A 25568-nucleotide genomic window follows, 5' to 3' on the forward strand; every position below is an offset into this window, starting at 1 on the left:
TAGAGACAGCAGAGTACATCCTTTGGGTATGAAAGGAAGGCCTCCTTCATTAAAAGCTATGAAGTGCTTTGCTATCCTCAGAAGTGTGGTGTTATTTAAGTGCTAATCACTCTAGTCTCCAGTATGTCCAAAATTATTTCACTTGTTACCAAAAAGCTCCATTGTCACACATTACATTGCTGCTGCACTGAAAAATAATTAACAGCCTACATTTTGGGGTCCATTATTTTAGCTGTCTGCCTGATTAGGGAATTATCCAGCATTCCCAAGTTTTCAACAGAGAAATTAGAAAACATTAAAAAGGTAGGCCAGGGAACAGCTCTATGAAACAACTCATACAAAGAATGAGAAAAGAGACCTTTCCTTCCAAACACTAAGACAAAACAGTAGCTAAAAGTCAAGGAAATCTGACGTAGCAAGCAATCCATATGGTAATTTAAGAACGTAATATTTTAGATAGAGTCCCAAAGATTATCAAACTCAAGTATTCAGTAAACCATTCCTAACCAGCAATCCTAAAGTTATGAAGAACAGCATGTAATGCTCAAAACAGAAAGTGTAACATATGGTAATCAAATTTTTAAATTTCATGCAACATATAAAATGGGATGTATACAAGAGAAACAATCCCTAATACTTGGAGCACTAGAAAATGAGGAATTTGCTGTCTCCTCTCTTGTTCAGAACCTCTTCAATTCCTTGCCTCTCTAGATGCAACCAACTTGATCATCTTGAAGTCTAGCTCATACACTGGTGTAAGTCAGAGAAATAATACCCTTGACAAAACACAGCAAAACCAGGTGTGGCTGAAACTGCATCCAAACAGACCTCAGACTTCACTGCCCACCAGGGTAAGACCTCCATCACTTCTTTATTTCTTTATGCTTCAGAGCTTTTTTTTTTGTAATCCAAGATTACAAAAAAAAAAAAAAAAAAAGGCAACAAACTTTTTGGATTACAAAAAAGACCAAAGAAAAGCCAACAAACCCATCAAACCACCCTTCCCCCTAAAAATCTCCAAACACCACAACAACAAACCCAAACCACAAAAACCCTAGGTACCAGTGATACAGAAGTACTAGTGATACAGAAAATTCAAAAATAAATAAATAAACCAACCTCCAAAGATTTCAACAGATATATAAGTAAGCTGCACAAGAACAAATCTGTAGTTGGAGGTAGAGGAGCAAATGTCTTCGAAGAGAGTACAGGTATTTTAAGAACCTGAATCTCAAGATCAAACTCAGCCTCTGAGGCACAGGAGTCTGGAAAGGGGCATCTTCCAAGGACTCTTTCCTTACATTCCAAACTGGTGGTTTGGGGCTTTTTTTTTCCCTTACTGTCTCAAAGCTGCAGAAAGTCATCTTTCTTTTCTTTCCAGCTCCAACTCCTGACTTCCAACACTGCCAGCCAGGCCAGCACCCAATGCACTCTGCCTCCAGCCACTGTGGAATTTCTCACCCTGGCACCACATGCCCAGCTGTGCTCATGGAAGTGGAAAATCTGACAACATTGTCAAAGACACAGCTTGGGATAATTGTTCCTCAGAGTTCCTCTGTCAGTGAATATTCTCATATTCCTCACACAGGAAAGCCACTATACCTTTCATATTCCTCTGCTCACAGCCACAGAATTCCTTTTTGCCATGAAAGCAGCAGTTAAATATGTTATAATGTGAGAAAAGATTTAAAAATCTTGTGCGGAGTAAAGCCAACAATGCCATAACTGTATCTGGTTTAATACGTTCTTTGTGCAGCATAAACATGGGAAGGAAAAGAAAAAGAAACCAAAATGTATCTATGTTTATGTAATACAGATGGATGTGCTTCATGCCTGTAAAATCCTTATTTTCTAAATCCAGTACATAGCTTACAGTTGTGTTAATGCAAGAAAGAAAAATTACTATTACACTACAAACACTTTGGGGTAAATTTTAAACAAAACATAGCAAGAAAAGCTGTGCAGTAACTCACAGCCAGGCAGAGATCTGATGCTCACAAAACAGACCCCAGTACAAGAAATCATTTTCACCTCAGATTCGCAATTTCCACCTTCAGATCAATCTAACCTTGGTACCTGTCTAACCTCAGTAGAAGGTTACTGTGCCTGAGCTGCCCTCCATGCCCAGTGCCTCCATCCCATCCCACTGTCCCTGGGAGGCAGAACATGCTGCTTCCCCAGGTCCTCTGGGACAGTGGTGCCAAAGTGTGGGATAGCCCAGGGCTGAGGTGTTTCAGTCTGATATGGTGTTCAGTTTTCTTCTTAAGTACACTTTACATGGGTTTGGGATGTTTTAGGGACACAGAACTGAAAAAAAGGATGCCAAAGAAGTCTTGCTCACTCCAGCAGGTTAAGGGCTGCACTTTCTAATGTTTCCCCACTGATTTTCCTCTGTTTTTCCCTGTCCCCTGCCACAATCAGTGATGTTGTACCTAATTACTTGCAAGTCATCTTTTTTTTAGTTTTTTTCTTTTTTTTTTTAATTTTTATTTTTTTATTTTTTGTTTGTTTCTTGGTTCCCACCCCCCCACCCCCCCTCATGCTATCCCAAAGCTTAAACTGTCAAAACCAGAGTCATGACTGGAGGGACATTCCCCCTGCTGCTTCCTTCTGTTCCTTTTGCTACAAAGTAAAATGCCATTGCTATTGGAAGCAGAATAAACAACATTCCTACTTTACCCATAGAACTGAAGTGACAGTTTCTCTGAGAGATTTTCCATCCTCATACCTGTGCATGCTCCTGTAAAGGCAAGTCTTATGCTGACCTCAACACTTTAGGGTGAAAGGTTATGTTAATAGAGCAAATTAAGCTACCACCCCTAGCTGGCTCCAGACCAGGCCTGATCTCACATCAGAAACAGAGATGACTTGAAACCAAATTAATTTAACCAAAGCCACTCAGGTATTACACTGGTATCTCAAAGTAGCTTCGATGATCCAGAAAACATCAATAAATAGCTGATGCTCAGTGTGGGGAGCAATGTGTTTGGCAATATATTAATACTGATATTCTTTCTTTTGATTCCACAGAACAATGCTCATAGTCTCCACCTCTCCTAGTAACCCCAATAAGAGTCCCCTCTATTTATTTCTACACAGAAGCAGGTGTACCCTATTCACAAATCAGTTTGTCTCTTCTAAAAATTCGTCATGATTTGAGGTGATTAAAAATACCTTAATGACTAAATGGAAGTGCACAAAATCCTTAGACACTCAACAAAATTTAGGCCAAAAAATATAAACCATGCATAAATAATAAATGTATTTAATTCAATGAATGCCTTTTCCTATACATTTTGTATGTTATGAATTGAGAGAAATGAAAAAACATGAAGTAGATACAAATACATGCACACACAGAGAGAAAATTATGTGGCCCTATCTAGCATGAAAAGGAAATTATTAAAAGTTGGATAAACAACAATGGAGGATATGACAGGGGCAGCTGGAGAACCACACTAGGGGACAGAACTTCTAAGTGAATCCACACAAAAAAATGTCTCCCCTGACAATCCGTTGTTCTTCAAAGAGAATAATGATTCTAGAGATGAGTTTGCATTTGTCTTCGGATGTCACAATAAATGCTAAGAAAGCAGCTGAATGAGAGTTATTATTTCCTCTGAGCAACGAAGGATTGGGGTAGACTGTCAGAACAGCAGCACCCGCAATCAGAGGGCAGACACAAAGCAACAGCAAGCTAGCAGGGAGCTCAGAATCTGTCCAGGGCCCGGGGAAAGGAAGATGAAAGAGGCCATGGGGCAAACTGGAGATCTAAGAAAGGTAGATCTAAGGATCACAACTGCAAGGCAGCTGCTAAACCATGAGGGAAACAGGAACTCTGTTTGAGAACAGGAGGCATAATGTTTTCCAAGACCAACAGAACACGAATGCCTGCAAATTGGCGGAGAATGTGCTCTGCAGAGGTCTACGCTACTTTGTTGGAATAACTCAGACAGTTTGGGGGTACTGGGGCTGCTTCCAAGTCCTTACCCTATTCACACATGTGCTACTCTGAGCACAGCAGAAGGACTTGTAACCCATCGGTGCTCAAGAGTATCGCAGCTACATTATGGGCTATCTAATCCTCCCTCTCTAATTGAGCGGGCTGGGCACAACATAAATCCAGCCCTACCTCTCAGTAACAAGATGCTTTTCCAACTGGCCTGATGGAGTACTTGGCCTGATGATGACTCTCACAGTCAGATGTGCAATCTACCCTCTGGCTCCCTGTTGGTTTGGACTCATTGCCTATATAGTCTAATACTCAAGACTGCAAGAGATAAAAGAGAGATTCCTGTTTGACTGTATAAGACAGTATGCTAGTGACAATAGGTAAGCCATGTCGTTGGCACCTACTGTTGGCAGAACTGCACACTCTTGCCTGCAGTGCTCCTATATGGAAGAAGACAACTGTAAATTACATTAAATTATCTTTCATGACACTTTAGGGCAGCTGGAAAAACATCACAAACTGACCTAACAAAGTAGGGTGTAACCTCCCACCTGGTCAGGCTGCTTTGGAGTGTAAGTGTCACAGTACTGAGGAAGCAGTTTCACTATTTGCTAGCTTTCATAGCACATCTGAATATCTTTGTTTAATCAGAACTTAGTCTAAAATGGACTGTGGATTGTGTTACGAAAGCATAAAAACATCTTCTAAATCCACAGCCCTGCCCCACGCCCCCATACCATTCTATCAAAACATACATGGGAAACTGTTTACAAGTTACAGCCTTCCAGCTAAGCTTAGTTTCCTGTATATATTTCAAATGCAATGTCTCAAGAACACACACACATACAAAAATCTAAAAATGCAGGTGGGGGCTGCACAGTGCTGAACTTCAAATTTTAGATTTGAACCATGTTATCTTCTTATCCACTGGCTTCAGTCTTTAAGTTTTCTCCACTACAGCTGGGTTACAGGATGAAGTTGAGACTGTAAGTGAACAAAGAGGAACACTGCCTTTTCTGTATATCAAGGTGCTCACAATTACAGGGAACTCAGAATCACAGTTTAATTTGGGATTTTCAAAGTTGAGATTTCTTAATTTCAAAGACTGAGGTAAGTCTGTAAATTTCAAAATATCTAGCAGATCATCAAAAACAAGAGAACAGAGCAATCACCAGAAGAGAATCAAGTGCTTAAACTAAGATAAAGAAATAACTGATATGGATATTGGATTTGCATGGCAAGGCTTTGGTAGCAAGGGGGCTATAGGGGTGGCTTCTTTGAGAATCTGTCAGATGCCTGAAGTTTCCCCTACATCCAAGAGATCCGGGGCCAGATGGCTCCAAGATGAACTCACCACTGGCCAAGGCTGAGCCCATCAGTGACTGTCACAGCTCCTCCGGGACAATGAAAAGGGGTATAAAAACTGAAGAACAGCAGCAGCACAAAGGAGTTAGAATACATGAGAGAAACAACTTTGCAGGCATCAAGACCAGTGGAGAAGGAGGGGCAGGAGGTGCTCCAGGCATTGGAGCAGCAACTCCCCTGGAGCCCCTGGTGCAGACCATGGTGAGGTAGAATGTACCCCTACAGATGGTAAGAGGTTCATACTGGAAAAAGATCCACCTGCAGCCCATGGAAGACACTAAAATAGTGCCAGAGGATTTGTAAAGAAGACTACATCCCCTTGGGAGGCCCATGCTGGAACAGAGTCCTGTCATGGCCTGTGACCTCAGAGACAGAGAAGTCCACTCTGAAGCAGGTTTGCTGTCATGGCTTGTGACACTGTGGGAGATCCACACTGGAGCAGCCAGCTCCTGAAGGGACTGCACCCTGTGGAAGAACTACAGTTCTTGTAAAGAACTGTAGCTTGTGGGAAGGACTCAGGTTGGAGAAGTTCATGGAGGGCTGTGTCCCACGGGGAGGACCCAATGCTGGAGTAGGGAAAGGGTGTGAGAAGTCCTCTTAGGAGGAAGGATGGGCAGAGACAACTCGGATGATCTGACCTCAGTCGACATTTCCTATCCCCCTGTGTCACTGCAGGGAGGGGTTAAAGAAAATCAGGAGTGAAGACAAACTCAAGGAGAAAGGAGGAGTGCAGAGAAGATTTTTTTAGGATCTGGTTTTATCTCTCATTATCCTACTTCGATTTGACTTGTAAAAAATTATATTAATTTTCCCCAAGTTGAGTTTGTTTTGCTCATGATGGTAATTGTTGAGTGATCTCTCCCTGTCCTTATCGTGACCCAAGAGTAGTATTTTCACTCCCCTGTCCAGGTGAGGAAGGGAGTTATAGAGTAGCTTTGGTGGGACCCTACAGACCAGACAGGGTCAGCACATCACAGATGGAATTGGGCTTTTCGTCACTTCACTCTCACAATCCTGTGGTAAACCATTTCACTTCATTTTTGGTTTAATTAAGGAAAAAATTATTGAAAACTCTCCTGCTCAGAATGAGAACATATTAATCTTTTGTTCTGGGTAATAAGGTGCAAAGAAATGTAGTCCTGGCAGGATACTAATTTTTGATGTTGTCAATTAAAAAACTTCTCCTGGTGCTTTGAGTGGAAAAATCTCTCAGAAAGTGTTTTTATTGAAGCACCCAGTTCCAAGTCCTGGATTATTAGGTAAAGCTCCGTCAGCAAAGAGACCAATATAAATGCTTTTCATACCATCTGCCTTGATGCCTTGACAAAAAAATAAAGAAGAGAAAATACATAAGTCCAAAATTCTCTGATTTTAACCTGTTTCCCTTTAATACAAAGCTGGGAAATTCAGGTCCTTAAAATATAAAAAACATGTGATTACTTTTTTCTTTTTATCTTTCCTCAAAACCTTACAGAATATCCCAAATACAAATCACCCAGTGCTTCCAGGACTTAATTTCTTTTTATTTTTTGAAATCAGAAAAGCAGCTTTAAGTAAGTATAGATGCTAGCAAATCATTTGCTCCACTCCCTTCTGCTGTTCTGAAGAGAGCTTGTTACCATGCATACATTTTACCTGGTGTTCATTGGGAGGCTCTATACAATTACCAGGCTTTTGATTTTCCTGTTTAAAAACAAATTAACGTGGTGTGTAGGGCCTTGCAATATTAGGCAGCAACTCCAACAGCGAATGATGGAAGACAGTGCCTCAGTGAAGGTGTTAGCAATCCATCTGGCCAATTAGAAGAGAAACTTAGGCAGAGTCCAACACTATTTCTCAGTTATGGTGGCTGTGACATCAAGACTTGAGAAGCAGTGAGATTTGGTGTGAAACAATCAAGTGAATCCATCCAGAGAAAAATCAGGGAAGAGCTGCTGGAATCCCATAGCAGATAGGAAAGGGAAAACACTATCTGCCAGACATGTACCTTGACTTATCAACATGAAAGAGGACTGGATTTCAGTAAACCAAACCAGCTCAGACATAAAACAGATACTGATAAAGTCTGTCTTCCTACAGATTTGCAATCAGAGCTGCAATAAGCAGCAGAGAAGAGGAGTACGATTGACTTTGGTTCTCTCTCCCAGAACAAAGATAATGTTCTCGGTGAGCAGAAGACAGCCTGTGCTGTGGCTCTTCTGTGCTGACCAGACAACTGTCCTCTGCCAAACATGCTTAGCTGATAAGTTCTGCTTGTTTTTCCCTCAGCAGGAGCACTACTCTGGGTTCTTCTCCACTCCTTAGATACCCATTCTGTAGAAAACAAATCAGCTTTTCAGTTCTTTCCAACTCAACTGAATGGTATCAGCACGCTCACTAGCTACGTATGGGTGTGACAGACGAGAACTGGGACAGGCCGTCCCACAAACTCAGGTGAGATAACTTGGGAACCAGTGCTCCAGAAATCAGAAGTGTTTAAAATATGAAAGTGGATCCAAACTTTATCTTAAGCCATGCCCAAGGTAAAGAGAGACCAAGGTCTTGTTCTGCTTCTGCCTTCCCATTTGGACCTTCGTGAAGCCTGAACATGCACTCCTTTCTCTCGTGGGTTGCTTCTCATGACTGCAGAAGCAGGCCAGCAGGATTGCCCACCGCCTAATCTGGAGATGGATACTGCACAGGACTACACATATTTAATATCACAGACTATTTTAAAACTTTTTTCTTGTTTTTTCTTGTCTTGCAGCTTCAAGAGCATCTTACTTGAACTCAGAAGTAAACAAAACTATTTCTTCCTGTCCTTTCCCACCTGAGAGATAACTGCTGCTCTCACTTCGAGGAGGTTAGCACAGCCCTTCTTTCTCATACCCAGTCTCCCATGTGCGCTTTTATTCCTTCCTCTCATCTTTCAGCCATGACAGAAGAAGGAGTTAAAAATCTCATGCTGTTTTCTGGCCAGTACCTTCTTAAGTATGTCACCCCTCCCCACGCACACAGGAGTTGCACTGCCCTCTCCCTGGATGGTTCCACATATCTGTTCTCTGAAGTTACAGAGATGGGAATGATTTTCCTCAACATGAAATACTGTATAAAGAGTGTGGGTGGGAAATATGCAGTGTAATGGAACTGAAACCCCATAAGGGAAATCAATGCAGGCAGCTGCTGATACACTATTTACTTGGATAAATCATCCATTTTTCTCCCAGGCCAGATGACTTGAGGTATCACCTAACAAGGATGGCAAGTGCAAATATAAATAATAAATAAAATTAACTCAGGAAGAATTCTCACTGTAATGGGGTTTTGCAGAGAACTGAGTTTCAGTTAAACTTAATCCTTGCTGTCTTCTGTGTCTCCAGCAGCAGAAACATCTGGTCGGTTTTAGATTCCCCTTGGATTCCCAACTTCAAAGGGAGTTATAAAGAATAACAAATACATGTACTGGCACTGAAAAAAAAAATTAGAGCAGCAGGAGAGAATGGTAAAATTGTCCTTATTTGACTGCTAGTGACAGGCGCCACAGGCAGAACTGTGAGAAAAAATCTTAACGGCTCAGGCAAATAAGCTTTTTGTTTTGTTTTTTTAATGACTGGCTCTCTGTACTAATGACGCAGAAAATCTATGGGATCTGCCCCATAATGGCAAGAAGCACATGTGCCAACAAATATGCACGCAAGGGTATGCAGAAAATAGATTTTAAATCAGATATGTTCTAAATAATAGCCAGGCAACTAGGAACTAAATTTTATTCCCAGCCTTTTTGCTGACAGTGCCCTGTGTGTACCACTGGCTAAACAATGCAGGTCCAATTTTGGCCCTTTAAAGTCAGTAGTTTGTTGTAAAGTATGGCCAGAAACAATGACTGTCACATGCACTTTTCAAATCCTGCTTCAAAACCTCCAGGAACAGGGGTAGGTAAGCAAACACAGTAACAGATGTCTGCAGCTCTCTGTCTTTCCTTTACTCTCTGGTGGCTGGAAAGTGAATGCTGTGCTTTTTTCATGAATGCAGCACACCAGCAACTACTTATGACATGTTTCTGCCCTTATGTGCAGTGAAAAAAAGCATCTAGCTTCACCCTGAGCTTCTGAATCAGGGCACTCATGAAATTATCACACCCTGTTCCTCACTTCATCCATGCAACATCATGACCTCCTTTTTCTATTTATTGTTTACCACTTCAGTCATAGGGTTAATAAAATAAATATAATATAAAGGACATTTGAGAATGCAGACACCTGTGTGAAGCCTCCTATCTGCTAAACATTAACTCTTGCTGCACAAACATTAACTCTTGTATGAAAGCTGAACTTGTTACTACCTTTCATCAAAACTATAGACTCCTAAATGCCTGGCATCATGTAATGCAAATTTATAAGATGGATGCCAGAGAGGAAAATTACAGAATAGGCTTTTGCAAATAGTATTAAAACCACAGCCATCCTTCCTTCACCTCCCTTTACAGAGAGTCCATAGAATATAAGTTTTGAAAGCAGTCATCGAATAAATTCCAACGATTCCTGAATCAAAAAGACTGATCAACTTGTGTATATTTGATGGGACAAGAAAAGCTGCATTTGGCAAATAAATTATTTCTTACAAATAACTCATTCAGTTCTGTTGCTGGAACTGCAACCATGACTTTTTTCCTGACCTTATTTTGCCTTATTATGTCATGAGGTAAGCGGCTTCTCATTGTTTTATCTTTAAAGATATTTCAGGATTTCTTAAATGCCTCACATAACAGCAAGATGATATCAAGATTTTCCCATAAATACAGCAATCTCATTTTTATATGAATCTTTCAGAAGTTTCAGTTGCAAAAATCTGACGTTCTTGTACAATGCAATGACTAAAGGACTTAGAAACTTCTGCAACAGGCCCCTTACCTGAAAGACCCTATTCCCAAATTTATTTCTCACTGAATACTAAAAACCTGTAAGTGAAGATGCTTTACAAACTGCTATAGAAATAGGAATTAAAGAATATACTGTGAAATTCGTTATGCCTGAGACAGGAATCAGCAATTTTTGAAGCTGCTGCCATATTTCTGGTAAACAGTTGAGTCTGAAAAGGGAATCCAGAACTAACCTAAATGCACACAACCAGGAAGACAATTCTATGGATGTGTACTGCTAATAGCTCTTTCGGAGCCAGTAGGATAAATTCATTTCTATTGCCCAAATTAACTTTTGGGAAAGTCTCTGACTTCTTGACCTGAGGACCATTGATTCTTGAAAGGGAGACTGCCTTCTTAGCAGGGCTTCATTACCTGTGTTGCTAAAATCCTCCTATGAGGAACCCTTTTGGAATTATGCTTACAATTGCCATTTCCAAGCAATATGGCCCATTTACCTCTACAAGGAAAGACTGAACAAAAAGATCAGGAGATCTCAGTGTTCTCCAAACTCATATTACCAGAGGTGATTCCATCAAGTAACACTTAAAACCAAGTAAACATTGGACATTTTCTAGCTTCTGTATCTGCAGCCAGGAGAGCTGTACTGCCAGTGCTGATCTGGGGTTGAAGGCAGCACAGGCTGCAACAGCTGGAACAAGAGTCATGGGTTCTGACAGCAGTGTGAATTGAGAATTTCCAACATGAACTTGATCCCCAGCCTGCTAAAGCCAAGGACAGAGCTTAGATGAGGCTCGATACACATTCCAAAGGAACTTCATCTGTTTTCAACAAGAATTGTGGGGACATCCACTAATAAACATCTCATGAGTTACATGCCAGAACTTCTCCAAACATCTTCCCAAATGGTTCTTTACATCCTGTTTATGGCCCATTACATTCTCCTGTGACTAAGGCTGGTAGACCAGCCATGGTCTAATAGTTTCTTGAGTACCTTTCCTGTGCTCTTACATATCTGCAGGCATCCAGGCACAATGCAGCAATTGAATAGAACCATTATAAACACAGTTCAATTCCTGACCAACCCTCAGCATGCACATATACATTTGCAAAGCATTAATGGCATGGTAAGCTGAAAACAACCATCCCAATAATATCAGCCAGCAAGGCAAGACCTACAGATGCTTTCTGTTTGCTTGGGGTATTTTACTGCTTATATTATTATCCTTGTGATGTGCGCTGCTCCACCAGTGTGCAGGAAATACTGAGAGTGTGTCCACAACATAAACTGTTTTATTTCTTTATTTACTGAACTCTGAGGTGGGGGAGCTTTTATTTTTGTACTTTTTAAGGCCTAAATACATTAATATCCCAACCCTTTATGTCCAAGACCGGTGCAAAATGTATTCCTCAGGTAAAATCAGTCTTCTTAAGACTAAATTTAATTTATGTTGATACAGTAGGTTATGTGATTAAGCATGTAAAAAAATCCTAGTGAATACAGGAAACAGGTGCTGTTCAAAGCATACCTTTCTCTCTGTCTTGCCACAGGCCTGTTTACAGAGAAATACTGAACCAACAACACTATTGCACTATTGCTCCAATATATATTTACTTAAAGCAGCTTTTCTGTATCACGAAATACCTCTTTTCTGGTTTGAAAAACATAAACAATAGGTTAGGTGGTCAAATGAATGGGGAAAAAAATGTTCAATTGGTATTACTTTGTCACCTTCTGTTTACCTCTAATGGGAGTGAGAACTCCAAAGTTAGCAGAACCACAACTTCTATTGAATGGGTGATCAATTGTTCACTGATCTATCCCAAACTTACAGAAGTTGCACTGCTGATGTTTTCAAGGAATACAAACTCATTGTATCTATCCATGCTCAAGGCAGACAGAGCTGAATAACCAAGGTATCACAAGTGGGTTAAGCAGCTCAGTCCTTCGAAAAATACGGATCATCACACTGTTCAGACAAGGTCAGATGCTTTATATTTTCCGGCAAGAGAACAATTCTTAACCATTTTCTGTGCTTTTAATCTTCACCCTTGCCCTTATGTGTCTAACACGCCCCCCTTATATTCATGTTTTTCTTTTGTGGAGTGCTCTCACTGAAACTGATTTAGGCCAATCCTGAAGAATTTAAACTTAGACGAAGCAGTAATCTATAAAGTAAAATGTCCCCAAGGCATCTACCACATTGTGGCCCTTGACAAGACTGCTGCCAGAAGAATTTCACTATTTAAGTATACAGCCTCTACATGAGGAAGAAAAATAGATAATGTGTTATGGGTGTTATACAGGATAAGAAAAGATGCAAAGCAATAACCAGAATGTGTTCTTCTAAGGGAAGGTCCCTTTTAAATCAAATCTAAGAAGTAACAAATAAAGAGAATACACTAATATTAACTAATATTAGCTTTACACTCACACTGTCATTACCTTCAACTGTTTGCTCCCTTTGCAAGCAGCTGGACTCAGATGGGCACTCAGAATCGGATTTGTAACCAGCCCACAGAGATGGCAGTCAGGAGAGCTGACACAGTATCAGAGACTTCCCAATTTGCTGAGCAGAAACACAGAATACATTTCCAGGGGAGATCTACATACAGTTAGAGAGATGGATTCTGATCAACTGTTACTGAACAAAGATAGAATAACATCAATACAAGAAGATTTCAGCATAGTCTAAGGGTCTGAGAAATATTTAGGTGGGAAAAGACCTCCAAGATCATTGAGTCCAACCTTTGACTCAACACCACCGTGCCAATTAAACCACAGCATTAAGTGCCACATCCAGTTGCTCTTTGAGTGCTTTCAGGGATGGTGGCCCCACCACTTCCCTGGGCAGCCCACTGCAATGCTTTACAACCTTTTCAGTGAAAAAATGGTTCCAAGGTCCACCTTGAACCCTGGCACAGCTTGAGGCCTCCTTACTCTCGTCCTGTTGTGTCCTCACACTTTTTATTATTTTTCTTTATTAAAAAGATTCAGTAGAATTCTAAAGAAGCACTCCTTTAAGCACCATCTAGAATAGCCCAGACACAACCCAATATTTTTGCTTCACAGGATAACTAGACTTTGAAATTTGCTTTTGTTTCACAGTTGAATTAAACACTGCATTGCAAAGTTACCAACGAAACAAAAATAAAAAATCATTTCAATCAATTGAGTGTTGTTTTGACAAAATAATTTTGTTTTGATAGCTACTCTCAGTTTTGATTTAAATTTTATATTAGAACATTAAATACATTTTTGAAATAAAAGTTTGAAACAAATGCATTTCTGCTCCACAAATGCCAAAAAGCTTTATCTGGAAATATGAATAGAAAAAACAAATAAGAATCCTGGAAGTATTTTTTTTAAATGTACTAGTATTTGCACACAAAGAGAATACTAGTATCTATTTTTTAATACTTTTAGTCCAGACCTTCAGTACACTTTAGTGAGCCTCAGAAGCTTGTGATACCTCTGCAATACTACCAATATATCAGTGACAATCTAATTATTATTAAGAATCCAGCTGATATGCTGCTCTTGTCCAAGAGCTGGTGGAGCTTACTGATGTAGGAAAGGTAAGAGGCTTTTTCAGACAGCCAGTTATGTAATAACTAACACACATCTTGCTGGGTCAAGTACCATTCATTACTGCTGCCATTTGGGGAAGTATCAGAAGCAGTTCTGAGCAGGTTAAAGCAGCAGACTGAGAGTCACAGACTGTCCTACTCCTACAGAAGAATCTGAAGTGAGGAGAAAGGAGGGGAATATCAGTTGTTTCTGCTCTGCCCTTTAACCTCAAACTTAACCAGTAGAAGAATGTAAGAGTAGTTGGGATTAATAAGATATTTAACATCTAAAATTCCTTTAACTGTTTGTTTTACCTGCCAAGAAGTCTCTTGATCACTGTTCATACATTTGCAAATTACTAAAATGCAAAATACCATGAAGTCATGTGAAGCTTGACTGAAACTATAAGACAAGTCTTAGCCTAAACAGGGAAGAACTGAGGGCTTTCACCCAGATCAGATAGCAGCAGGAGTGCCAACACATGAAACTGTTCCTTTAGGAAGACCAGAAGGAGAGCTGAAGCCCAGCCCATCATTCCCAGTCACCCCTGGCTGTTTCAGCACTGAGGTGCTTACGGGAAGTGGTTGTCTCCCATGTCATTTGGTGAGGGGTTTCTGTAACATGGTCAGAATATCAGTGAGAACCAAAAAATTTTTGTTTCTTATAAAGTGAATTTCTGAATGTAGTGCTTGGAGAAGTATTCAAACAACTGTACTGCTTAGTTCCCCATGAAAGCATCAGAACTTGAACCTGCCTACTACAACATCAGATGCCACACACTTGGCAAGGTTGAGATGGGCAAAATCTTGGAGAAAACTGTTGGGATTAACTTTCTTGTGGAGTTTTTAGGTATTAGATTTGGGGAGAGGTACTTGGGAGGAGATAAGAGTGGCTAAAATAAAAGGAGTTTGGCTTGCATATCCTCACCAATAGGTTATTAGCACAGGAGAAAAACACAAAGGCTTGTTCAAAAGCTTGAACTACAATTTATTCTAACAGAGCTTTTCCTGTTGCACACCAAGCAGACTGTTGAATTTGTGTTCTGCATACTGGACCCATGTGCTGACACTTTCCACAGTCTGAAAGGAATTGAAAACCCTGCCCTTCATCTCGTGTGTGCCTGCAGCAAAGGCTGCCTGTAACCCTTTCCTAACAGTAGAATTTCAGAGGAACTGCCTAAGGAAGATGACTGAATCCTCAACCTGCACAAAATAAAAATACAGATTTAGAGACCACAGAAGACGAGAAATACCCAAATGCATGTCCGTGCCTCAGCATCCTCACCACTAGCAGTCAATGGTCCTTGGGCTAGACCCACATCAAGTGAAAAAGGTTCCCTTTACAAAACAGCACCTCTTCTGAACAAAGACTTTCAATCCTTTTACCAGCAGCTTCCCTCTCCCTTAGCTGGTCTTAGTTATTAAAACAAACAAACAAACAAGAAAACCCCTCCCTCTGCTAAGCATCCCTCCACTCTTCTCTTTTAACTTTCCTTGTGTCTCCCTTCACGCCTCCCTGGGTTTGTTGTTTTTAAGCCCATGCACTAACCTGCTCTCTTTGTTCTTTCTTTCTTTCTTTCTTTCTTTCTTTCTTTCTTTCTTTCTTTCTTTCTTTCTTTCTTTCTTTCTTTCTTTCTTTCTTTCTTTCTTTCTTTCTTTCTTTCTTTCTTTCTTTCTTTCTTTCTCTCTCTTTCTCTCTTTCTCTCTCTCTTTCTCTCTCTCTTTCTCTCTTTCTTTCTTTCTCTCTTTCTGTTTGCTTAAAACTCCCAGCCCCAAAAGCAAATTTGGAGAAAACTGGTTTTCTCTAGTTATCCCATTGTTCTTCTCAGGCAAGATCTATTTCAGATGTTTCTATTTCAAATATTTAATGACAGACCTATTCATACAAAGACATGCCAACACCACTCCCCTGTCTCTTTGGCATGATGCAAAGCACAGAAAAAGATGGTCACAAGATACAAGGACTCTGTTAGTCAATAAAATCAAGGTCTAACCCATAAACAGTAAGTAGCAGATTCCATACATTGCCACACTTCCCAGAAGCACAAGCCTAACAAAAAGCAGTTTCAAAGGGAATGCCATGGGCCAGGCTCATCCTTTTAGCACTACCACAGTGGACCTTGGCTGGCTTCCCTTCCAAGAGGACCTGTAGAGAAGCCAAAGACTGTATTGAGCCTTGGAGAATTAACTTATTTTTGGGGTCTTGTCTTCACTGCAATGTTGCTTTTAAGTACAATGCTAATGTTGCCCCCAGCATGACTCCCTCCCACAACAGAAGCCTCTTGCTCAAACTAAATACTATTTTAAATTGACTCTTTGGTCTAAAAGCAGCTTACAAGTGGCAGCCCATGTGTTGTAGTTACCAGTGTCAGCAACACAGTGGCAACTCATCAGTTCTCTAGTTGTGAGTTCAAAGCACTGATCTAAGATCCTGCCTTGTAACTGGGGTCTAGATTAAAAACACAGAACCCTTCTTCCCAGTTATCTGCACTAAGCTCAAGCAGGTGGAGGTGATGGTCAGACATGAATAATCTGCTTCTCCTCTCCTCAGTCTCGCAGTACATTCTGACAAAGAAATTCTCAATATTTGCAGAAGAAATCGCATGCCCACAAATCAGGGTCGGATAGAACTCTTACCAACACCAGTCTGTAACCTTGCTGTAACAACCTGAGTCAGCATAGCTAAAACAATACCAGTGATAATCACTTTTACCCACTACCTCTGCCTGCCCAGGCCATTGTTTGGAGTGAGGATGGCTTTTTGCAAGTCCCTTAGAGTCACCATCTGTGAAACACAGCACAGCTGCACCAACAGGAAACATGAACACAGATTTTAGCTTTGTGTGAATTGCAGGTCTTACAAATACAGTCAAAAGCATTTTAAGGTACACGTGGCATGTGAGAGCAAGTTAAGGCGTCCATAGTCAGTTGCTGTGTGGCAACTCCAACCTTTTGCATATTGACTGTTACCTACATGATCCTTCTCTTCACTCTAATAAATTGGCATGAGATGAGCAAATCTAAGTACTGGCAACTATTACAAACCACCACAAAAGTGGCCATATTATAATCTGAACGTCTCATGCTCTACTTTATTTACAATCTCCAGGGCTGTAATCCCAGCTGGTAGTTTTAATTAGAAGTGAATGTACTTTCACAACAAATTGGACCTTCTCCTTCTTGGGCATCAGAGATCCCTTCCACAGATGACTGTGGATTATGAAGAGACAAATTTTGGGGATGTTGGGCAGACAGTTTTCTCATATCACATATCTGAAAAGCTAGCATCATTCTCTGGCTCACAAGAGGACTTGGCAGCAAGTCAGACTATGACTATCCAGAAGACTCTTCCCTCAGTGTCAGAGTAAGAAGACACATAATGGAAACTTGCAACAAAGCACAAATAATTCTATTTAGAAGTCAATGCAAAATTGTGGACTACAAGGCCAGCTGCAGGAGCTGTCTTCTTCTTGTGAGTTTTGAGCCAAAGCATGGGACAACACGGCAAGCGCCATTAGAGTCTGTAAATATCTACTCTGGCTTTTCCCAGTCTGTAGCCACTAGCAAATGCCTCACTGTGAAACTGCAAGTGCATTAGGGATTTAACAGCCTTCTTCTTCTCTTTGCTCTGGGATTTTTCTTTTCTTGGCTGTAACTAGTTGTAACCAGTTGTGAATAAGTCGTTATCCCTCTGTGCAACTCACAGCAACTAAAAGAAACCAGTGTCATTATGCAATTTAAAAAGAAAAAAAAAAAAAGAAAAGAAAAAGAAAAAAAAAAGAAAAGATTTGTTTTATGGTTAATTATCCATGGTCTATTTACAAAATAAATCAACCCATTGTGCACCACCAGGATTTGTGGCCTCATTTGAACTTTGCTTTTCATTAATCACTTTAAAATAAAAGCTAACTAGTTGATTTTTTTCTTCATTTTGGTTTATTACTTGCATCTGGGTATAAATTGAAAAAATTATGAAAGAACAAAGTATGGATTATTCACCCTCAGTTTCATGACTTACATGATCTCAGTCTTGTCTTTCTCCACGTGCCTAAACAGATGCACAGTCCAAAAATTCCAACATTCTGTAAGAAATGTAATCACAAGAAGATTGAAATATTTTTTATACCCAAACTTTGAGTTATTAAAAAAAATCATAGCAAAAAGCTTGCCTTAAGAAATTAAAAGGTGGGCAAGCATCTACAAACATATTTAAGCTACTGAAGGAGGCAAATGAAATTACACATGTAGACATCCAAGTAATACACAAATGTTTGTGACAGCTGAGTACAAAGCTATTTTGTTTAGACAAAATCTACTTGCAGGCAGGCTGAAGAAGGCAAAAAATGGATATCTGATTTCTTTACGGTGCTTACAGTTTATACAAGAAACCAGAAATATTTTTTTCTGAAAATGGTTTAATTATATAAGAAGTTTAGATCTTGTCCCTATGAGATGACAGAGGACTACTGTATTTTTGAAAACTAGCCAATGGAGAGGCAGGCAAAGGACATTTTTAGCTGCTCTTTTAATAAAACCCAACTAACTGTAATGACACTTATTTCATTCTGACAGGAAATAAGATACATATTAGCATAAAAGTGAAATTCTTAACCAAGAAAGACTGAACAATTTATTTTTCTCTACTATAAACTGTTCAAGTAAAACTGAAAAATAAGAAAGGGTGATAAACATACATGATAGAAGTATATGCAATGACAGTATAGAAAAAAATGTCATTCCCCCTTTTTTTTTCTTTTTATTCACCAGTCAGCCTTAAGTGTTCTTTGTCTTTACTGTGACAAACAGAAAGTCAGAGTGCTCCACTTAACCTCTAATGAAATGGTACAGAAAAAGTTAGGCTGTCTGGAGGTCAAAAAATTTGATTTTGCTGCACTTCAGACTACAACTTTTTGTTTCTAAACTCCTGAGCTGGATACAAGTATAAAGGTGACTGAACTTACCCAACAGGTATATCTTAGAAACTAAGACAAAGAACTGAAGCTAAGAAATTGGATCATTAATACTATGTATTATTACTAATAGGAGCTCTGAAAGATAATTTTTGCTTGCCTGTTGATGTGAAAAAGGATTGTAGAAATTTGAAAAGTTAAAGAAACCCACTGCTTCCTCCTCCACTTTGCAGATGGTTGAGATGTTTTAACTTTCATTTCCAAACATAAATTATCTCCTACTTAATGAAAGTAAAAATTTAAAGCTGCCTCCACCTGATTGCAAAGCACAGCGGCCGGGCTGGGAGGCTGGACAGGCCTTCAAAGGAAATAAAAGCCCTTTTAAGAACTCCTCGTATGAACGCCTGCCCTTGCAGCAGCAAGCTGTGGCCCTACAGCCGCTTTCCATTATAAATGCTAAATTGGGAAATGTTTAACATTCTTTGTTTAATCTTTGCAGTATAAAGAAAAAACAGCTGATTCTCAGAAACATGACAGCCTGAGCAACCATTAGTTATCTGCCTCCCCCTTCCTCAAAGCAGAACAGGCCATTTCCAGCCTCAGCGGCAACTGACCCTTTCTGATCAGGAATGTATATTTGGATGGAACGTAGAAGATGGGATTGAAACTTTGTCATTTTTTTGTTCCAGTGGTGTAAGGGGGTGAGGGCAACCAAGATATTTAATAAAAAAATGTGAAGAGAAAAACAGTTTAAGAAATATATGTAGTGGGAACTATAGACAAAGGTGGTTTCAGATGCTTTCTGCACTGTCTTCTGTTAATATCCTTTCACAATCCTTCCATGAAGGAGAGCGTCATTATTTATTTTGATTTAAAACATTATCAACGGAGTGTATTTTTCTCTCATTCACAGTGCAGTCAGAGCAGCCAGTCCATCTATTCTGCTGCAACCAGTCACATATAAATCAGCACAAACTCAGGAACGAGCAATCCTCTCAGCTGCTTACACACACAAACTCTCTTTGTATCTCATCTCTGCCAGAACTTCCCTAAAGGGGTGACTTTCATCACGAGTCCAAAAAGTCACACAAGTCAGAGGTTTCTTCGGTTGAAATTATGAAGTAATACCTCAAACCGAGTCCCCACAGAAACTGAACTAACTGAAATATTTAGGTTTTTTTACAAGATTTTACCCTGAAGCACACTTTCCAGATCATCAAGTCCAGCTCCCTGCTCTCTTCTACTACAGATATTCAAGGTCACTTCTTAAAGAGTTGTTTTTAAGCCTCTGCATCAACAAAGTGAAGAGAGCTTAAACATCCTCCCCACGCAAGCCATGAGCATTCAGTAGCTGGCAGCGATGAGACCAGACGTCCAGGGAACAAATCCATGAGCAAACAAGGATGCTCTCCTTCGCCACAGGGGTTCTGACAGACAGCACAGCACGGAGCATCCCCTCCTGGGGCTCCCTGATGGAGGCGCTCAGCCCAAGCAGAGCCCTTGCTTCCTTTGGTGCCAGCACGAAGACATTACCCAGGGCACAGAGGCAAAAGCAGGAGCAGCTAGGTGCTGGCCCTGCTCGCAGCACTGCACACATGCCCACAGCTCCTCCGCCCTGCTGGACTCGGGTGACCCTTCCCCACAGGTGTCACAGCCCACCTGCACGCAGGGGTTAAACAGCAGGGGCAAGAGCTCCGGGTTCTCTCCAGGAGAAACGAGCCAGCTGTGCTGTTTGCTGTGAATGTGGAAGATAACAGACTTGAAAAGGAGGGCTGCAGGAACATTCAGTGCAGCTAGGCCTGATAGTTCTGTTACAATTACTCCAAAAACATTGCTTCTTGCAGCATTTTCTAGGGACTTCTGCAAGGCAAAAAGACCAGTGGAACTACTGAAGGTGCTAGCAATGAATTACTGATAGTGAAGGACACAAAATTGTCATAAACTTCAACCAAAGTGTGAGAGTTGCAAAAATGACTGTTCTGAGGAAGGGAGGGAGGGAGGGAGGGAGGGAGGAAGGAAACCTTGCAGAATAATTGCTAGATAAAAAGCCTACCATAGCTAATTCAGCACATTGCTGGATACAGCAAAATAATTTAGCTAGCTATTTTTCAAAAATACCCAACCCTAAGTATGTGTCAGGGAAGAGAAATAATGAAATTTTGAAATAAAAATTAATGTAGAGCTCTTTTCATTTTTGTTGCTGTTTTTAAATCTTTAGGGTTCATATTTAACCTTTTCTCTAAAATAACAAACTTGAATTTAAGAAAACTAAGGCACAGATCTTCACAGAGACAGGACTCAAACAGCTTATGTTTAAAAATAAAATAGCAGAGTCTTTTTAAGTTGTGAAGTGAAGACTTATTCATTAAAACTGAATATTAACATCTCATTTGAGAAACTGTTCAAACCATCCCTTTTGCCTATTTTGCCTATGAATTTAGGCAGACAGAAGTTTCACAGGTTGCATGTCTAGCATCTGGTCAAGTCAAATCACCCTCTCCTCCATAAATTAAAATTAGATTTCCATTCTGCAGAACACACAAAATTCCCTCGTTCTGGTTGCTGTTCAACCGTGCATATATAACCAGAGTTTTAGCAGCAGGCATTTACAAGGGCTTTTCCCTTTTTAAACGAGAAAATACTCAGGAAATAATTAAATGTTTGTTTGACCATTAAGGAAGGTTAGTGTCTTGATAGCAGCCCACCCAAGCATACAAAGCAAAGCTGGGGACTGAAGACCTGGGAAGTTAGGGGTAACCCAGTGACACGCAGAGAAATGTCTCAGTAACTGAAAAGCAAGCAGATGCCTTTAAGAGGGAAAATTGCTTGTCTGCCATTAAAAGTTATCAGGTTTTGTACACCAATTCCAAATAAGTCTCCCATTGCAATCAGCGCCGACGAAAAACTTACAGACTGAGACTCTGAAAAGACAAGCAGAAAGTAATTTTCACTCAAAGACAAATGATCACTCTTTTGATTAAGTCAAACACTGGACTCATTACTGAGCATGTTCTCTGTAAAGTTACACCATTTAAATCTTCCAAGCATTTTATAAAGGGCTGACAGCTATGAGGGACCAGGATAAGGGATTTTAAGGAGGTTCTCTCCTCTACTGCATGCATGTTATAAACTGCTACGGATATGCTGATTCAGCCACACCTTACAAATACATAGGTTTTCAGGCCCTATAATTCCTACAGGATAGTGTTCCAGAATTTAATCATCTGATGACCAAGGTTATTTTCATTTATATATTGTCATTACATTATATAGGTGTATATATATAGGGTTATTAAATCTTATATATGGTTAGTGCCCACAGTTTGGTCTGTGTGGCAACACAGGCCTGAAATTTAAATAATTTTTTAACCTCTACAAAATATTTCAATGCCTTCTCCCTATGTATCTGAACTGATTTCACAAGAACTAATAAAATAGGTTTACTATTTTATAGTAATACTTCTGAAAGGCACAATAGAACAATATCTGTTCTATTGTGATTCCCTAAGTGATTCTATACTGAGACACAAATGGAGGCAGAAGTTTTCCTTGCCCAGAGCCAAAGCAAGGGCTGGTTTCAGAATCAGGTGTTCCAATACATTTCTGAATATATGTGTACTCCCCAGGAGTTTGGTGAAATATATTTACACAGATAAAAACATACTTACAGAGCTTAAAATATTCCACTTCCTGTTTTCACAAAACCCTGTTTCATTTAAAGCTTGTCTCAGGGATCACTATTGAAAGATGTCAGCTTCAAAATTTTTTTTCTATTATGCCTGAAGTGGGCATAATTCACAGGCAGACTCATTTTATGGCTCTTTTCTAATGCCAGAGAAACACTTTAAAATAACTGAAGATTGAGCCCTATAACTTTAGAATTGACCTAATAGACTCCTGACATCATATCAACAGAATTAGTAGCATTACACTGGGGAAGAATCTGTCCAAGAATGTGCACGCAGACAAGAACGATTCATAAAGGGCAGAAGAAAACAAACCTTGACACAATGCTCACAACCACAAACAGGTCAGATCCTCAGAGGATACAACTAGGAATAAATTGGTTGCAATAGCTACAGGAATAAATTCTTCCTGTAATATGAACAGAAAAGAAAGAAAAAATGAACTTTTCTTTATTACTGACCCATTTCTTCCCTTTCTTGAAGCTGAAGAATGCCTATTTTTTCTTTTTTTAAAATTATTATTTTAGCAGGGCTATATGTACTTTTTCTTGCATTTGATGGAAGTAACTTAAAATATCCCCACCAATTCTAATTAGAAGAATCTCTGGATCTTTATGGACATCAATCACTTAAAACAGAAATTATTAAAGTTCAACACAGCCTACAATTTCACTGTTCTTCTGCACTTGCTGCTGTTACACAGAGACTGACCTGACACTTGCATTAAGGTCAGGAGAGGAAAGAGAAAAAGCTTTCATTGTATACATCCAAAAGTTGGAGGGAGGGGGAGAAGAGAGAGGAGGAGAGAGGCAGAAACACTGTGCAGAAGCCAGGGATGTTCCAGAGCACACTGTGACAAGAAAATACTCAATAAGAATTCCTCCAGCCAAAACCAGATCTTAAACAAATCCATTGTCTTCTAGCCTGAAGCCCTTAAAAAGGCTCAAAATTAAAGTCTGTGCTGTGGGCACCCAGTCATTCTTTCCTTTCATCAGGATTTGCAGGTTTTAATACAATCTGTCGTCAGGAAAAACAGTGGAGCTGTACAGTCCAGAGAGGTAACAAAAGCGAAAGGCAGCCGAGAGTTACATAACTGGCTTTTTACATAAATATTACAGTGAGAGATATTTTGCTTTTCAGAAAGGAAAAAAGATTTAAAAATAAAAGAGCTCAAACTAATGTCAGAGAAAGCAATCCAACTTCACTTACTCCTCGTTCCTCTTTCACTTTGCAACATGTATCGAATAGCTGAAGTGAGATGTTTCTTTTTCTTTTTCATTATGACTAAACAAATAACCAATTCAGCCTTAAACACTTCATAACAGATTGTCTTGTATTACCTGAGAAGTGCACCACATCATGGAAGCTGGAAAAAATTCTTATTTTCAAGCATAAGCAAGACTGCCTTGCTTATCTGCAGCACGGGGCAATTAGAAATGTCCATGGAAGTTAAACAAGCTCGCCTCTGTTCAGTCTGAGAAAAGGGAAAAAACCCTGCAAGTCTCTCCATCTGTTATTTCCCCCTTTTTTTTTTTCCCTCTCTTGGGCTGTAGAAAAGCAAAATTATGCAAGAGCTTTTGAATGTAAAGCCTGTGTGTGCTTTTTCCCTTTTTGTCTCTGTGTACGCGGTACGAGCTATTGCGTAACCCAGCACGGAGTGGGCGGCCAGCATTTACTATCGATTTACACTACTCCTTCCTCACACTGAGCAGCGACACACACGCAAAGCAGTGCACAGAGGTGACATGGACGTGCACTAAGGCATGTGCCATGGAGAGGGGGAAAACAGAACTGTGCTTTTCTGACATAAATGCAATTTCCCCAACCTTTTTGTTTTCATGCCCTTTGGTAAAAGAGCGGATGCTCAACAAACCCCACAAACCCCTCTGTCCAAAAGTAAGGTTTCCCTCCCATACATCCATGACCAAATCCTTTTACAAACTACAAAAAAACTACCAATTAATGTCATTGTGACACTTGTGCCAGGTATAAAGATGCCTAGCAAGCTCTTACTGACCATGAAGGTCCATTAAGGTTACAAAGAGAATTATTTTTTAAAGTCATACTATATATGAACCTTTTACTAATTTCTTTAGGACCTACTTTAGGCTTTCAGGAGCACAGAAATCATAGACACCATGCATAGTATGCAATACAAAGTCTTGGGTTTTTTGAGATGATTGGGTGACACAGAAATATGAGAATTAGAGACCAGAAATGAGGGGAGTTCAACCTATTTTGTTATCTTATTAAGCCTGCCAAAATATCCATGTTGATCTCTCTTTTCCACACACCCAGAGTCATCAGTCTAGACAGACAGGCCTCTAGCTCATTAATGAGAATAATTTTGAGTCAGTAGGAGGAATTGTCTCATTCACACAGGTGAATGCCCATCACATTGCTGAATCCTCTGCCTCCAAGGTGAGACATGGTTGGGCAGATTCTGCTGGCTCCCACTAGACACTAGGTCCCACAAACCAAGGGAACACCACCAGGCTGGCATAACACTGGACTCCTGGGCATCCATTTATTAATTGGGTGGGGGATTTCTCAAATGAAGTCAGTGGGATTTCAAAGCATGTTAACATACTTTAAAGGATGCTGAAAGATTGAAGACTAAAAGGAAGTTTATTACAAGCCACAGCAGACACTGAGCCTCGTACCAGAAATGAAACCGAGTGTGCTGATTAAGAAAAAAAAATAAATCAAAAAATCAGGTATCAATGCCCTTAAAACTGCTTTTGCATTATCTTTACTGGAAAACACACATTCCCCATATTATTTTCTTCAGATTGCGTTTAATAGGCAACAGGTTTTTTCTTCACAGATCTGACATCGGACATTTTTACAGGTCCTAAAATAGCACAGTGAGCAAACAAAAACTCCATGTTATAAGACAGGCAAACCCTATTTTAGGGAAATTACACAGATATGCAATGTTTTTGACTATTCTGTTTATTTTTTTTTCTTTTACCGAGGTCCACATCTACTAACATGGTACTATCAGCCAGCATGCAGTCAGGATCTCTATCAGGCTGTTAGGAAAAGAAAACATTCATTCACTGTCTTGCACATGCTTATTCATTTTGTTTGCACATAACTGGAATTGCATTGAAATTACCCAGAAATGTTTTACACAAAAAGTCACGTGCAGCCTAACTAGTCTGATCTGTCTTAAAATGAAACTGACCCTTAAAGGAAAAGAATAAGGTCTTCATTAAATGGCA

At 39.9% G+C, this 25568-nt stretch overlaps 1 protein-coding gene across 19 annotated transcripts in view; it reads right to left on the reverse strand.

The window, feature by feature from the left end:
- Window positions 1–25568, reverse strand: part of ZBTB20 (zinc finger and BTB domain containing 20) — a 474683-nt gene that overhangs the window by 213964 nt on the left and 235151 nt on the right. For 17 of the 19 annotated variants that reach the window (XM_063148336.1, XM_063148332.1, XM_063148339.1 and 14 more), the window contains one exon: window positions 17764–17827. The exons of the other annotated variants lie outside the window; for them this stretch is intronic. The gene's annotated coding sequence lies outside the window, so the exon portion shown is untranslated. The remainder of the gene's footprint in view (window positions 1–17763; window positions 17828–25568) is intronic. 19 annotated transcript variants of the gene reach the window in all.

Source organism: Melospiza melodia, chromosome 2 (genome assembly GCF_035770615.1).
Source record: "Melospiza melodia melodia isolate bMelMel2 chromosome 2, bMelMel2.pri, whole genome shotgun sequence".
Taxonomy (NCBI): Eukaryota; Metazoa; Chordata; class Aves; order Passeriformes; family Passerellidae; genus Melospiza; species Melospiza melodia.